Genomic DNA, 17,230 nt, shown 5'->3' with positions numbered 1-17,230 from the left:
TAGGGTTGCTATGAGTTGGAATTGACTTGATGGCACTGGGTTTGGTTTTGGTTTTTTTTTGAATTCAGGACAGCATACTAATTAGAGACCAAGAAAACACATGCATCTGAGTGGTGAAAAATAATACGTTGAACTGTCATGAGTAGGAGAACTCAGTTCTATGTTTTATTGCCAACGACCTGTGTGACCTTGAGCAGGTTACGTAAATAATTTCACCTTCAATAAAGGTAGCATAATATCTTTCCTGATGCCTCACAGGATTGTTGTGAAGATGAAGTGAAACAGTGAGTATGAAAACACTTTGTCTACTGGGACATGCTATGTAAGCGTATTTGAGCCTCACATTCTCTCCCAAGCTCTGTTCGTGTCTAAGATCTAGGCCCCTGTCAAGCCCCAATAAACATAGCTGTTGAACCACATGATAAACATAACTAATGTCAATGAATTATACATATGAAGACTATTGAAATTGCAAATTATTTCTTTTATATATTTACCACATTAAAGAAAAAATATTCTTTATAAATACATTTTTCTTAAACAAAAAATCACATGGCAGTGCTATGTCCCTTGTTCTGCTTTTTCCATAAGATGCTGCCCCCAGGACATAAAAGTTAATTGGATAAATGAAAATAATACAGGATAATATTCTTCTGCTTCTGTCATATAGTCTTGTAGCTCATGTTTTGTTTATTTTATTTTGTTAATAGAGGTCTCCATGTATTCTGGTGAGGCAACAAGAGCAAATAGAGGGTCCCCCAAAGAGCTCCTTTTATGGACAAGATATGTTCTGTCTCCCCCAAGAGACTTAATTCTAAAACTCATAGATCTATGAGTGGTTTAGGGTCACAACACCAGCTTGGCCCTGCCCAGCTGTGATGGACCTTGGGTATCATTTTACTTAGCCCCTGGCAACCCTAGTTCCCTCAATTGTAAAATAAATACTTTGAATAATATAATTTCCAGGGTCTCTTCTAGGTGTCAGTTTCTATATATCTAAATCTACCATTCATACATTCCCAGCTTCAAAATTAAACGATGCATAAGCAAAGGAAAATAATCCTAAATAATCCAAATAATTAACTGAATAATTACATATTTTATTAATTCAACAAATGTTTCTTGGACATTCGCTTTCTGGTAGTTCTAGGTACTTGGGACTTTGGGAAGAGCAAGGCAGACAAAGCCTCTGCTCTCACAGAGCTCACTGCTTAGTGGGAAGACAGATAATAAATAAGAAAATAAGTAAATAAGAAAAATGTCAAACAGAGAGAGCCATGTGCTATATAAAATGGGATCTTTTAAGCTCAAAAATTAACCAAATATTTATCCTCAAAGATCTCAAGATTTCTGATTAAGTGTAATCTTTTGAGTAGATTTGGAATGTAACTTCTCTTTTGGTCTGCGTGGACGGACATGGAAAGAAAAGTAAATTAAAAGAGGATAGAGAATTCTGAATCTTTGTTTGAAATGATTAATGCTTTGAATTTTTCAGGCAGAAAAGCTGGACACTAAATGAAAAATTCCTGGCCTTAGCTATAGCATTGGATATACGAGATGTAAATATGGGGGAAATGCTGAATGATACAGTCATCAATTTACAATGGGTCACAATAGGCATTCATTTGTGTGGTGATAGGAAGAATATTCCAAAGCTTGTTGAACTATTTGAGAGCTCACAAAGCTTCTTTAGCTCACAGTAGCTAGTCACATATATTTAAAAAAGAAAAAGAAAGAAAACAATACTTGTACAATGTCAATGTACCCAGAAAACTTAAAACTGAGTAGAAAGTAGTTTTGAATTTATTTTGAGTGTCAGTACTTGAAGGACATTGTTCAAACCATGGCAATATGTGATGCTGAAATGGAGAGATGCCACTGTGGACATTTTGAAGGGCTACATCGGTTCCTTTTTATGCCATATTTCACTTCTAAATATATGGTTTTCCTTCCCCTTGATTTAGTGGTGTCATGAATGCTATACTTATGTTTCTCAGCCATGATTACAGTCATTTTATTTGACTCATAAATGGAACAAAGTGAGGAGAAAAAAAAGGGCACGGGCATTTTCTGAAGTAATAGGGAAAGAGTTGAAGGGGGGCTGGGAAGAAAGGGGGTCAAAGGAGACAAGAATGGGCAATGCCGAAGAAAGAAGACCTGTGGAAAATTTGCCAAGTTGTGAGAAGTGAAAGACTAGAAATAAGAGTGGGGAGAAGAGGTTGGGTAAATAAGAGTGCTCATCTTTTGGGTGAGGCTAGTGGTGGTTCAGGGGTAGAACTACAGCCTTCTGATTGGGAGAGCTGGGTTCAATTCCTGGCCAATGTACTTCAAACACAGCCACCACTTGTCTGTCTGCAGGGGCTTGTGTGTTGCTGTGATGCTGAATAAGCTTCAGCAAATCTTCTGGACTAAGGCAGCCTAGGAAGAAAGGCTTGGCCACCTACTTCTGAAAATCGGTCAGTGAAAACGCCATGGATCACAATGGTCCAATCCCGTTGCTCACAGAGTGGCTGTGAGTCAGGGGCCCATATGACAGCAGCTAACGACAGCAACAACAGCAACATCTCTGGGGCAGGAAGGAAAAAACTAGAAGACTACACGTAGGTTGGGAGAAAGCAAGGCTGAGTAGCCTAATGGTGCTTGGTGCTGGTAGACAGATTGCAACCTACCATTCGTATATTGGAATCTTTGTAAATCGGCTGTTGGTGTTTTAAAGTGTGCCCATTTTTTGAACATTTGCCTTGGACCTACAGTGCTTTAGCCATGACACATTTTCTTTTAAGACAAGCTTTAATGCTATTCTTTGTCATTCAGCAAATCTACCATCAGATGTGGATGGTTCGCTGACATTTTAGCACCAACTACAATCTATTTTCTTCACTAAATGATAAGTTAGAGACATTATGCACATAATATGGATTTAGGAAATTTCCCTGCAGAGGTTAATGTGCTTAAAGGTCAACGGAGTGGGGTGTGTTTTGGAAGAATGTAATATAAAGCATTTAAAAAATATAGACTTGACAGGACTTTTACAAGCTTCATTATCTAAAATGTAATGCTTAGTTTCTGTGAGATAATATACCCACAAAAGAAATAAGTACTGCTACTTTGACAGACTGAATGGTTTCTGAAACTCCTGTAACACCAAATCCACACTGAGTACAATGAACACAGGGCAGCAGTGAAGGTATAACTCAGCCTTGTGTGATTATGATGTTTAAGTAGAAAGCAAGATTCCTGGAAAATGTTTTGCAACAGTGTCCCCTCAAATAACAGATTATTTACTGATTCACCAAGAAAACACCAATGTTCAAAAAAACTCCTTGGGTGTCACAAACAATTAGTGTGTCTATGAAGGGTCTTCGGCAATTCCCAGAGAAGACAGGAAAATGTTACAGAGAATGTAAAATGTAGGGGTCATCTCAAATGTAATGGGTACTGACACAGAGAGACAAACAATTTTTAGGTTTACACATCACTCAAAGAAATTGGATTAGAGCCAAAGAAGAAGATGTCTTATATTACAGTGTCAAAACAACAACAACAGAAACAAAATCTTAAGGGCATTTGGTACAAGACAGCATAATATCTGCCTTTTTTTGACATGTGATATACGTGAAGGCAAAGGATTCTCTGTCATTTCTAAGGTAAAATGTTACCACTTTGAGCATATTTTGTTCCAAAAGACTTCACATCAGCAATAGCCTGTGCATATTAAAATAGTTTACAAGTAGTGGTGTAGTGGTTAAAGTGCTCGTCTGCTAACCAAAAAAATCTCTGGTTCTAACCCACCAGCTGGTCCATGGGAGAAATACGTGGCAGTCTGCTTCCGTAAAGATTTACAGCCTTGGAAACCCTGTGGGGCAGTTCTGCTCTGTCCTGTAGGGTGCTATGAATAGGAATTGGTTCAATGGCAGTGGGTTTGGTTTTGGTTTTTATGCAAATAAAGCGCCTAATCTCTGGTGTTCAAACTTTTTTCTACACATTTTCCCTAAATAAATTTCTTACCAGATGTTCCTTTGCCTCTGTCCAAATTCCCAAATAGGAGGAGACTGCCATTCCCCACCTCCTACCTCCCACCCCCCACATTGGAAACATATTATATCCAGTTAGGTGTTTTCACTCAGACTTGGATACACATTTGTGGGTACTAGATGGTTCGGGGGAGTAGTTGACTCTCCGAGTCTGAGCTCTGGTAGCCCTTGTGAAAGTTACCTCTATTATTATGGGTGCTATAGTGATTTGAATGGTGGTCCCCCCAAAAGATATGTCCATGTATCAACTCCTGGAACCTATGAATGTTACCTTATTTGGAAAAATGGTCTTTGCAGATCTAAATTAGGGATTTTGAGATGAGGAGATTATCCTGGATTACCTGCGTGGACCCTAAATCCAAGGACAAGTATCCTTATTAGAAAAAGACAGAGGGAGATTTGAGATAAACAGAAGAGAAGACAGGGAGGATAAGGGGATATGAAGTAAGGGGATATGAAGGCAGAGAAGAGATTGGGGTGATGTGGCCACAAGCTAAAGAAGTCAAGGGCTGCCAGAAGTCACCAGAAAGTGGAAAAGGCAAGAAAGATTCTCTTCTAGACCCTCTGAAGGGAGTATGGTCTTGCTGATGCCTTGATTTCAGACTTCTTGTCCAGAACTGTGGGAGAATAAATTTCTATAGTTTTATGCCACCTAGTTTGTGGTAATTTGTGATGGCAGCCATAAGAAATGAATACAGGCACCTTTATCTCTTCTGGTTCCTACATGCCAAAGAACAAACGAGGGTACCACATAGAAAACAATTCTATATTTACTCCCCCTCCACATCTCAGTCTGTACTCACTTGAAGTGATAATAACACACTGGGAGGTGACAACAGAGATGGAGAGAATAGTTCTAAATTCCAAATGCCAAATTGTTTAGGTCAAAAGTTTTGATGTGAGGAAAAATAGGAACCATTTCTATCCATGTGCTTATCACCATATCTCTATCTGCTTCCTTTATAATACTGTCATTTGGCCTTGGGAAGAGGAGTTTTTAATTACCTCCTTTGGTAAGGAAGGAATTTCCCCTCTAGGATTATAGGGATGACCAAGCTCATGACAACTGACACTGGACAATAAGAATGACAGCACTCCATTAATCACACATACGCGTAAGTTGGGTGAGGAAGATACCATATTCTACTTACGGCCACATGGAGGTTGCACTTGGGAACAGAGTAAACAACCAGGGGCTGTAGGAGGCAGGCTTCGTGGTATCAAAAGGGTGAGGTGACTCCTGATTCCTTTAGATGGATGTGATTGGCTTTTTGAATAATTCCATGGGTTGACAGTAAACGGAAGCCCACTACTCATGGAAACCCTTGTGCTGTAGTGGTTAAGTGCTACAGCTATTAACCAAGAGGTTGCCAGTTTAAGTCCACCAGGCACTCCTTGGAAACTCTATGGGGCAGTTCTACTCTGTCCTACAGGGTCGCTATGAGTTGGAATTGACTCAACAGCAGTGGGTTTGGTTTTTGGTTTACTCATGGAGGAGCTCTGGTGGCCCAGTCATTAAGAGCTTGACTGCTAACCTAAATGTCGGCAGTTCGAATCCACCAGGGGCTCCTTGGAAACCCTGTGGGGCAGTTCTACTGTGTCCAAGGAGGTCACTATGAGTCTCAATTGACTTGACAGCAAGGGGTTTGGGTTTTGGCTTGGTTACCCAGGGATAAGTAGGACATGTGCCTGGTCTCTGTGATAAGGACTCTTTTTGGCTGTTGTTGTTAGATGTGCTCCAGTGAGCTCTGACTCACAGTGACTGTATGCAATGAAATGTTGCTCAGTTCTGCACAATTCTAACAATAGTAGGTATGTCTGAGTGCATTGTTGCAGCCACTGTGTCAATCTGTCTTGTTGAGGGTCTTCCTCTTTTTTGTCGACTCTCTACTTTACCAAGAAAAACAAGACTCCAGGAATTGACAAATACCAATTGAGATGTTTCAACAAAATGAGGAAGACTTGAAGCACTTACTGATGAAAGTCAAAGACTATTGCCTTCAGTATGGATTACACTTCAACATAAAGAAAACAAAAATCCTCACAACTGGACCAATAACCAACATCACGATAAATGGAGAAAAGATGGAAGTTGTAAAGGATTTCATTTTACTTGGATCCACAATCAGTGCCCATGGAAGCAGCAGTCAAGAAATCAAATGACTTATTGTATGGGGCAAATCTGCTGCAGAAGACCTCTTTAAAGTGTTGAAAAGCAAAGATGACACCTTGAGGACTAAGGTGCACCTGAACCAAGCCATGGTATTTTCAATCGCCTCATATGCGTGTGAAATCTGGACAATGAATAAGGAAGACTGAAGGAGAATTGATGCCTTTGAAGTATGGCATTGGCGAAGAATATTGAATATACTCTGGACAAATCTGTCTTGGAAGAAGTACAGCCGGAATGCGCCGTAAAAGCAAAGATGGTGAAACTTCATGTACTTTGGACATGTTATCAGGAGGGACCAGTGCCTGGAGGAGGACATCATACTGGGTAACATAGATGGTCAGTGAAAGAGAGGAAGACCCTCAATGAGATGAATTGACACAGTCGCTGCAACAATGGCCTCAAACATAGGAAGGATTGTGAGGATTGGGCAGAACTTTGCAATGTTTTGTTTTGTTGTACATGGGATCGCTATGAGTTGGAATTGACTTGACAGCACCTAACAACAACAACAACTAGTTTACCAAGCATGATGTCCTTCTCCAGGGATTGGTCTCTCCTGCTAACATGTCCAAAGTATGGGAGACAAAGTCTCATCATCCTCACTTCTAAGGAGCATTCTGGCTGCACTTCCTCCTCCAAGACAGATTTGTTTGTTCTTCTGGCAGCCTATGGTAATCTTCACCAACACCATAATTGAAATGCATCAATTCTTCTCTGGTCTTCCCTATTCATTGTCTAGCTTTCGCATACATTTAAGGTGATTGAAAATACCATGGCTTGGGTCAGGCGCACCTTAGTCCTCAAAGTGATATCTTTGCTTTTCAAGACTTTAAAATCTTTTGCAATAGATTCGCCCAAAGCAATATGCTGTTTGATTTCTTGACTGCTGCTTCTGTGGGCATTGAAATGCAAAAAAGAAAAGTGAAAAGTAAAGTAAAATGAAATCCTGGGCAAATTTCCTGTAAAAAAAATCCAGCCATCAAGGATTTTTTTTTTTTTTTGGCTAGGGGACCTTATCTGCAGGAGCAGAACTAGGAGCAGAACTTGCAGTTAGGGCATTTGAGCCCTCTTGATAAGGGACAGATAATATTGGGCCTTAATTTTAGTTCTTATACCACAAGGAAGGTAAGTGAAATATGGGGAAGGGAAGAGACTTAAACTGAAAAGTAAACTGAAAGTACTAAGGGCTCTTCCCTGACAGGAACATATAGTTATGGTATATAGATTAAGACATCTTAAGAAAAAAGCAAGTACACACACACGCACATGCACACACACAACCAGACACAAACCCAAGATGGATATAAACCAACAGTGAAAGAGTAATGTGACTTTCATAACCTTAACATTTAATGAACTAGGTTGATTATACCATCATATTAGGAGGTAAAATATTTCTGTCTGTGTCTTGCCAAAGATGCTGTATAAAGATACATAAAAATGACTGTGTTAATATCACTTAATTTTAGATAGAATATATATATATATATACTTCTATCTGAAACAGTGTGACTACATGGAATAAGTATGCTATTAATATTTTGGTCCTTTGTTTGAAACCGGGCTTTGTTCTTGGTTCCTAATTCTCTGTTCTCTCTCCATATATTTGTTCTCCTTAGTCATGTCTTTAAGGTGGATTTCCTCAGGGTTCAACTTTAGATGTAGTTCAAACTATCAACTTGTCTTTTAACCAGAGCATTTTAGGTTTTGTGCCCCATGGATTTAAGTAGATTACATAAAACCCATTGCCATCGAGTTGATTCTGACTCATAGTGACCCCACAGGACAGAGTAGAACTGCCCCATAGGGTTTCCGAGGAGTGCCTGGTGGATTCAAACTGCCAACCTTTTGGCTGTCAGTCAAACTCTTAACCACTACACCACCAGGATTTCCAATAGATTACATACCGATATGTTATTAGGGAACCTGGACTTCTCACAGGCTCCATAAAATAGTAACCCTGCCCTCTAGAGCCTAAAATGATGGTGGTACAGCAGATTGAGGAGAGGTACACAGGGAGACAATCTTTCAGGTTCACTTGAGCCTTCTTGTATCCAGGTGCCATGAGGCAACTGGTAAGGTTTGAAGGTGCACGAAGGTGATTGTTCAGGCAGCTGCTTATGTGTGAGAAAACTTGTGTCTTTCTTGGATTAATAACAAGGAGGCAGTGCTGTCAAAGTGAAGATGGATTCTATTTGCTTCAATTCAAACAGTTATAGGAAAAATTTGCTGAGCTAGTACACTGTAAATGGCTTTGCAGAAAGCCCCCATGGTGACTCACAGATACCCCAGAAGATGTCTGCAGAAAGAGCTCTGCTGCTAATGCCTCAACGTGGACCTTAAGGTTTCCCTGATCTTTATACCATTTTCCTTTCCTCCACTATATTCCTCTGCGCACTTGCCACTTTGGTCAAGCCTGGACACTCAGTAGTCACTTTTGGTCTAGGAGATTTTTCTGAAACCACTTTCCCCTCATCTCTGCCAAGTAGAGAGCATAGTCATTTGAAGGCCCTATCTGACCCAGACCTCCTGAACATAGTTGCTAGCTTTGTCCTCTGCCACCACACATGTCATATTGCTGAAACCTCTTCCTGGCCCCTCTTTGACCTGCCCTGTTTCACAGCTGATGCTTTTTCTGATTGTCTCCCACTGAACTATAACTTCCTTGAGACTTTTGTTCTAATCGTCTTTGCATAACCTACAGCAAGTAATAGGGGCTTTGTCTTCTATTATCATTTAATATATATTTATCGAGTGAATAAAAAAAATCATCAGGAGCTCCTAGAGAAAAAAAGATGATTTGTATATTCTAAAAAAATTTTTTTTTGAATTTTTACATTTTAAATATCCTGGAGTTTCCGGGAACTCTGAATGAACAATTGTCTAGAATAACTGTAAATTGAATAAGCTTTTGGGAATAAAAAAAGCAATCCATTGTTCTGTATTATAGGCAAAAACATTGGAATTAGCTCCTGATATACCCTGTGCAAGTTACTCCAGATGGCAAAACCAAAGATCACTGTTGCCAGACTCTTAATGGCTTAGGGTATCTTGCTTGTGTGGCAGCAATGACCTCCTAATTGGTCTCCATTTCCTCTTGTATCTCCTTCAGACCAGTCTTCACAAAGGAATATTTATAAAATGAAAAACTGATTCTGCTTCAATCCTGCTATCCAGACAAAGTCCAGACACTGTGGCCTGGCATGTAAACCCTTGATGACCCAACTCTGTTGCCTCTCCAGTCATCTCTACATACTGTTCACTCTCCTCTTTCAGAGTCATTGGTTGTTCTTTGACACCAAGCTCTCTTATGCCTCTGTTCCCTGGAATATTTTCCCCTGGGGACTTTCTCTCTCTTTTCTTCTTTCATATAACTCCTTCTATTGTTTCAGACTCTGTTTAAGCAAATTCTTCACAGGCTGAGTGCACTTCCTGAGCAAATGCTATCATAGAACTTTCTAGCATTGCATTTCCTAAACTCTGTCATAATAATCGGCATTTTTTAATCTTGTCCCCAGTAGACCATGAGTTTCCTGAGGGCCCAGGCTATGTCTCATTCACAAGTCTAGAACTTTCAAAATCCTTAGGACTTAGGGTAATTTTAGGCAGAGACGCAGATGGGGTTGCCCGAGAAAAACATGTAGAGCGAAGGGGCATCAGGCAGAAGAAGGAGACCTGAGGAAGATACGCTTTCACAGGATTAAAAAAAAAAACAAAAACAAAAACCCAATGCCCTCGAGTCGATTCCGGCTATAGATTAGTAGAGAAGTACTCATCAAAGGGGACGAAAAAAGTAAAGGGTACATTGAAAGACGAATGGGTACACAAAATGTGATATGTACACATGATGAAATATTATTCAGCCATGAAGAGACATGAAGTACTAATACATGCTATGACATGCTTGAACCTTGAAAACATTATGCTGAGTGGAATAAGTCAGACACAAAAGGACAAATATAATCCCGCTTATATGAAATACTTAGAATAGGCAAATGAGTAGAGATGAAAGTTTTTTAGTGGTTACCAGGGGCTAGGGGGAGGTGAGAATGAAAAATTATTGCTTAAGGGGCATTGGATTTCTATTTCGGGGTGATGAAAAACTTTTAGATAGTGATCATGGTTTCACAGCATGGTGAATGTAATGATTGTCCCTGAGTTGTACACTTAAAAATAGTTAACATAGGCAAATTTTTTCTTGGATGCATTTTACCACAATAAAATCAAAAGAAAAAAAAAAAAAAGGAAGTGAATCAGAAGAGAGCTGTGTTTTGGAATCCAATGGAGAAAAAAGTTTTTATACCGAAAAAATGTTCAGTCGTGTGAGGTATTGTGAAGGGATCGAGTTAAATAAACACTGAAACATACTTGTTGGATTTGGTGCTTAGGAGCTCACTGGTGACCTTTGTCGCAGATCACAGGGCCCCTTTAAGGATTTAGCAGCAGACAAACATTTTCGTACACCCAGGTATACATAATTTTCACTTAAGTCTTTTGAATGCTCAGGCCCCTTATATTATTATAGCTAGGGAAATAGTCCAGCTTCTCAGCACAAAGAGATATTTGGCAGAAGTTGAAGAATGAGGATATATTTCTATGCTTTGGATACCGTTTGAATCTTAAACTCCCATTGTATGCCATGACCTATATACCTTTGTTTTAGCTTCTTAGTTCTGCTGTAACAGAAATACCACAAGCAGGTGGCTTTAAAGAACAGAAATTTATTTTCTCACAGCTTAGGAGGCTAGAATTCAGGGCACCGGCTATAGGCTAAGGTTCTCTGTCAGCTCTTAGAGAAGGTCCTTGTCTCTGTCAGCTTCTGTAGCCCTGGTGCTCCTCGGTGATCTTCACTTGGCATCTACCTTCCCCCATTTATGCTTTTTTCCTGTGTCTAATCTGCTCTTTTTATAACTCAGAAATGATTAGGTTTAGGACACACCCTGTACTAATATGGCCTCATTAACACATAGCAAAGAAAACTCTATTTCCAAACAGGATTACATCCATAGGCATAGGGGTTATGATTCTAACACGTATTTTGGGGGGACACAGTTCAATCAACAACAACTTCGGATTCAATCTCTCAGCCTTGCCTGACTCCCAGGCCCTCAGCTGCTTGCACTATCTCAGCTGTTGTGGAGACTGATCCTGTGAGGGCATGTGCAACTTGCCATTTGAGGCTGACCAACTACACTCTTGGGACCCTGACTCCTCCAGCCTCTTCTAGGCATGGATGCAACATGACACTGCAGGACAGAGAAGGGCTTCTTCAGTGACCAGAGGGAGTTGGGTGACATGACTTGGAATTTTGGGTCACTCTCTGTGTGGTAGAGGGCAGTTGTGGTTCAGGGGTGGAATTCTTACCTTCCATGCAAGAGACCTGGCCTTGATTCCTGGCCAATGTACTCCACAAGCACTGACTGTCTGTCCGTGGAAGCGTGCATGCTGCTGGAGAGGTTTCAAGGGAGTGTCTAGACTAAGATGGACTAGGAAGAAAGGCCTGGTGGTCTACTTCCAAAAATAAGCCAATGAAAGCCTTATGGATCACAACAGTCCAATCCACAACTGATCGTGGCGATAGTGTAGGAGCAGCGCTTTGTCCCATTGTGCATGGGTTTACCGTGAGTCGGGGGCTGACTCTACAGCTGCTAACAGCAACAACCCTGTATAGTGAACCTGGAAGCTAACAACAACCAGCCTGTGTAGTGAACCTGGAAGACAGGAGATGGGACTGAGCCATATAGATAAATTCCCTCTCCTTCCTCCCCAAACAGTCTGTTTGGAGCAGCTTCTCTGCACAGCCTGTCTGGAGAAATCCCAGGTGGCTTTGCGCCTGCACCTGCGAGTAACCAGCTGTGTGTCTTTGCAGCTTATGGTAAAGCAGTGGCCAGAGCAATGACAGAGCTTTCTATCCTTCCCTGCCTCACTTCTCTTTTTGTTCATTCTCACCGCCTTGATACTCCACCTTTCAAATAAAGCACCCCTGTTAAAGGGTCTTGTTTTCAAAGGAGGCCAGGCGTGGACATTTCTTTATCTCCCATGTCCTCTTGGGTTGCCGGTTACTCTGGCAATACCAACAGCAAATTCCAGACTCTTCTAGGCAATAGCTGATCTACCGTCTACCTCCAACTTCATGGCAATTGATGGAACAAGGATGTCATGTAATTTGAATGACATGAATAATTGGCTGGGATTCTTTTGACTGACATCCTGCCTGTTTACAAAAAATTGAAAACTGACTTGAATAAAGAAATTATGGGTTATTTGGGGGCAAAAATGTGAGATTCACCTGCCATTTTATCACTAGACCGTTAGACTCTGAATTCCTTTCCTTGGCGGCATATGGTAGGAGAATGGGGCTGATGACCATTCCAGCATCAGGAAGAAGAACGTGCTTTTGTCAAGACACCAACAGATTGCTGAGTTCGTCGCCAGCCAGGCCGTATTGCAATGGATATGAAATTGTATCCTTGTTGAAACAAGTGTCTTTTAGGTTAAAAGTAATAAATATGTTCTTACTTAATTGAGAGGTTGTTAGGATTGTTTCTTAGGCTTTTGGTAAAGGCCCAAGAGGAAAAGTGAATCTACATATTCTGGAGGAGGAGGAATAAGCTAAACACTAAGATCTGGAGCAAATCCCTGAGCAGCTGGGCAGAATTTGGGGAGGAGGGTGAGATTTTGAATATGTCCTCCTTTAAATTACCACAGGGGTCCTGGTGGTGCAGTGATTAAGAGATCGGCTGCTAACCAAAAGATCAGAAGTTTGAATCCATGATCCACTCCTTGGAAATCCTATGTGGCAGTTCTACTCTGTCCTGTAGGAATCAACTGGATGGCAATGGGTTTGGTTTTTTATTTTTGTAAAGAGCCACAGATTGAGGGGAGAAAAAAAAAGCAGATAGTGCCAACTTCTATTTCTAGAAGTTTGGTTATAAGGGGAAAGATACATAGGATGGTAGCTAGAGGCAGAAGCTGGGTCAAAGTTTTAACTCTTTTGTGTTTTTTGTTTTTTGATATTGGGTTGATTTTTATTTGTTTACATGCTGAAGGGAAGATATCATCTGTTGAGTTAGAGTGTAGCCATGCAGAGAAAATGTTTCGCTGGCTACTAGATAACACTTAGGATCTCATGTGGATTCCGAAATCTTATGGTCATTTTGCTTCTCAGTTTTCCTTACTTGTAAAATGAGGACAATGCATTAGATGGTCTCCAAGGTCACTGTGATGAATGGAAGTTTCATGCCCATTCATTAGCTGTGTGAAGTTGTGTTATGGAGCTTGTATTGACCTGCCTTCAGGTCCTATCAATTCTTCAGTTTCTGAATCCCAGAGAAGATGTGTGGCTACTGTAGACTACCTTTACTCTGATGTCAAGATTACAATTCTAAACATTCCACATGAAGAAGCCCCATGGTGGGGACTGCAGTTCAAGTTGTTAGTTGCCCTCAAGTCGATTCTGACTCATGAGGCCTCATGTGTTCAGAGTAGAACTACACTCTATATTGTCTTCAAGGCTGTGAACTTTAGGAAGCAGATTCCCAGGCCTGTCTTCCTAGGACCTTGTGGGTGGGTTTGAACCACCAACTTTTCAGCAAGCAGTCTAGCGTTTAACTGTTTGTGGCACCCAGGGAAGCTTAGGGTAGGGGTAGTGACAAAAAATTAAAAAAAAAAAAAATTCTTTGACAGATTGGCTGCACAGATTCCGAACTTGTATTATGTATAGTGCCCAAGGAAGCAGAAATGTAGAATGATAGAGGTTATGCCAATTTAGATTAGAGATGAGATTATGGAGAGAGAGGAAGAGAGATTGAAAAAGAGGGAGCAAGAGATCTCTGTAATGGCTTTAACCAGATGCTGTGGCGTTGGGTCTGACTCATGGCAACCCTGTGTGTGTCAGAGTAGAACCATGCTCCACAGGGTTTTCAGTGGCCAATTTTTCAGAAGTAGATTGCCAGCCCTTTCTTCTGAGGCTTCTCTAGGTGGACTTGGAAGTCCAACATTTCAGTTAGTAGCTGAGCACATTAACTATTTGCACCCCTCAGGGACTCCTCTAATGGCTTTACCATAGAAACAAACGGCAGGAACCTCAGATTCTGTTCCCAGCTGGGTAACTCTCAGACCTATTAGCCTTCTCCAAAGATCTCACATTTCCTCCTTGTCTCTATGCAATTGGAGGAAACATTGTTCATAGCTAGAGCCTTGCAACTTTTTCTTGGTTATGTGTGTTCGTTTCCCAACATATATTTGCTGAGAGTCTACACTGTATCAAGCACCGCAACACAAGATGGTGTGCCCAAGCCATAAACCCAAACCCGTGGATGTTGAGTCAATTCCAACTCATAGCGACCCTATAGGACAGTGTAGAACTGCTCCATAGAGTTTCCAAGGAGTGCCTGGTGAATTCAAACTGCAGACCTTTTGGTCAGCACCCATAGCTCTTAACCACTATACCACCAGGGTTCCCAGCTGGTGCACAGCAGTGAGCAAATGAGGGGATCTGTGTCCATGGGGCTTCCAGCCTCAAATCAGGCTTTCTCTAGGGGATATGATAACATATCCTGCGAAACTTTAATCTTTCTCACTTTTTATGGGCAATAGATAAGAATGATGCAGAATTTATTCATTAAATAAACGTTTGTTGATACCCACTCTATGTGCCAATGACCTTTCTAGGTGCTGAGAACAAATTCAGAACAAGAAAGACACTGCTCCTGCCACTTGAAGTTTGCACCCTAGTGTGTGGAAGACAGAAATTGAACAACTATATGTGCTAAGTACTGTGAAGAGCTACAGAGTATTACGGGGTTCACATGGGGATGTTTAAGCGGGTGATCAGAGAACAGCTTTATGAAGATGTCTTGCTTAATAAAATTAAAGCTCATTCTAAATTATTTTAGAGAGAAAACATACAAAAAAAAAAAATCCAAACCCAGTGCCGTTGAGTCAATTCCGACTCATAGTGACCCTGTAGGACAGAGTAGAACTGCCCCATAGAGTTTCCAAGGAGCACCTGGTGGATTCGAACTGCCAACCCTTTGGTTAGCAGCCATAGCACTTAACCACTAAGCCACCAGGGTTTCCGAGAAAACATAATACAGAGTAAAATTTTAATCTCTCATTTGACTTCCTACTCTTACCTAGTATGGATATGGGCTATCTCCCTCTTCAGTCAGTTGCTGGTTGCTGGGGAGCTGCATGCTCACTGAAATGTTAATACGAGCAGAACATTATTAAGAAGGTAGCTTAGATGCAAAAATGAATGAATAAATAAATGGTTCTAAAGCCAAATTGTGGTTGTTAGGTGCAGTCGAGTTGACCCTACGTACAACAGAACAAAATACTCCCTGGTCCTGCGACATCCTCATGATTCTCGTTGTGTTTGAGCCCATTGTTGCAGCCACTGTGTCAATCTGTCTTATTGAGGGTCTTTCTCTTTCTTTGACCCTCTACTTTAATAAGCATGATGTCCTTCTCCAGGGACTGGTTCCTCCTGATATTATGTGCAAAGTATGTGAGATGAAGTCTTGCCATTCTTGCTTCTAAGGAACATTCTGGCTGTACTTCTTCCAAGAGAGATTTGTTCATTCTTTTGGCAGTCTATGGAATATTTAATTCCAACACAGTAATTCAAAGGTGTCAGTTCTTCAGTCTTCCTTATTCATTGTCCAGCTTTCACATGCATATGAGGCAACTGAAAATACAATGGCTTCGGTCAGGCACACCTTAGTCTTGAAGGTGACATCTTTGCTTTTTAACACTTTAAAGAGGTCTTTTGCAGCAGATTTGCTCAAGGCAATGCTTCCTCTGAGTTCCTGACTGCTGCTTCCATCGGTGTTAATTGTGGTTCCAAGTAAAATGAAATCCTTGACAACTTCAACCTTTCCTCTGTTTATCATGATGTTACTTATTGGTTCAGTTGTGAGGATTTTTGTTTTCTTTACTTTGAGGTGCAAACCATACTGAAGGCTATAGTCTTTGATCTTCTTCAATAAGTGCTTCAAGTCCTTTTCATTTTCAGCAACCAAGGTTGTATCATCTGCATAATGCAGGTTGGTGATGAGCTTTCCTCCAATCCTGATGCTTGTTCTTCTTCATATAGCACAGATTCTAGGATCATTTGCTCAGTGTACAGATTGAAAAAGTATGGTGAAAGGATACAACTCTGACTCACATCTTTCCTGACTTTAAAGCGCACAGCATACCCTTGTTCTGTTCTAACGACTGCCTCTTGATCTATGTACAGGTTTCTCATGAGCAAGATTAAGTGTTCTGGAATGCCCATTTCCATATCCATATATTATCCGTAATTTGTCACGATCCACACAGTCAAATGCCTTTGCATAGCCAATAAAACACAGGTAATCATCTTTCTGGTATTCTGGTAATCACAGCCAGAATCCATCTGACATTAGCAATGATATCCCTTGTTTCATGTCCTCTTCTGAATGTGGCTTGAATTTCTGGCAGTTCTCTGTCCATATACTGCTACAGTCGCTTTTGAATGATCTTCAGCAAAATTTTACTTGCCTGTGATGTTAATGATATTGCTTAATAATTTCCATATTTGCTTGGGTCACCTTTCTTTGGAATAGGCATAAACATGGATCTCTTCCAGTTGGTTGGCCAGATACCTATCTTCCAAATTTCTTGGCCTAGACAAGTAAGCACTTCTAGTGCTGCACCTGTTTGTTGAAATATCTCAATTGGTATTTCACCAATTCTTGGAGCCTTGATTTTTGCCAATGTCTTTAGTGCAGATTGGACTTCTTCCTTCAGTACATCAGTTCTTGATCATATGCTACCTCCTGAAATGATTGAACATCAGCCAATTCTTTCAGGTACAGTGACTATGTATTCCTTTATTATTCTTTTGATGTTTTCTGTGTTGTTTACTATTTCTCTCATAGAATCCTTGATTTTTTCCTTCAGTCCTTTCAAGTTGAGAAATGCTGAGGTGTTCTTCCCTTTTGGTTTTCTAACTCCAGGTCTTTGTATATGTCATTATACTTTACTTCGTCTTCTC

The sequence above is a fragment of the Loxodonta africana genome, chromosome 14 (assembly GCF_030014295.1).
Source record: "Loxodonta africana isolate mLoxAfr1 chromosome 14, mLoxAfr1.hap2, whole genome shotgun sequence".
In the NCBI taxonomy this organism is placed as follows: domain Eukaryota; kingdom Metazoa; phylum Chordata; class Mammalia; order Proboscidea; family Elephantidae; genus Loxodonta; species Loxodonta africana.
Note: the sequence above shows the minus strand (reverse complement) of the source record.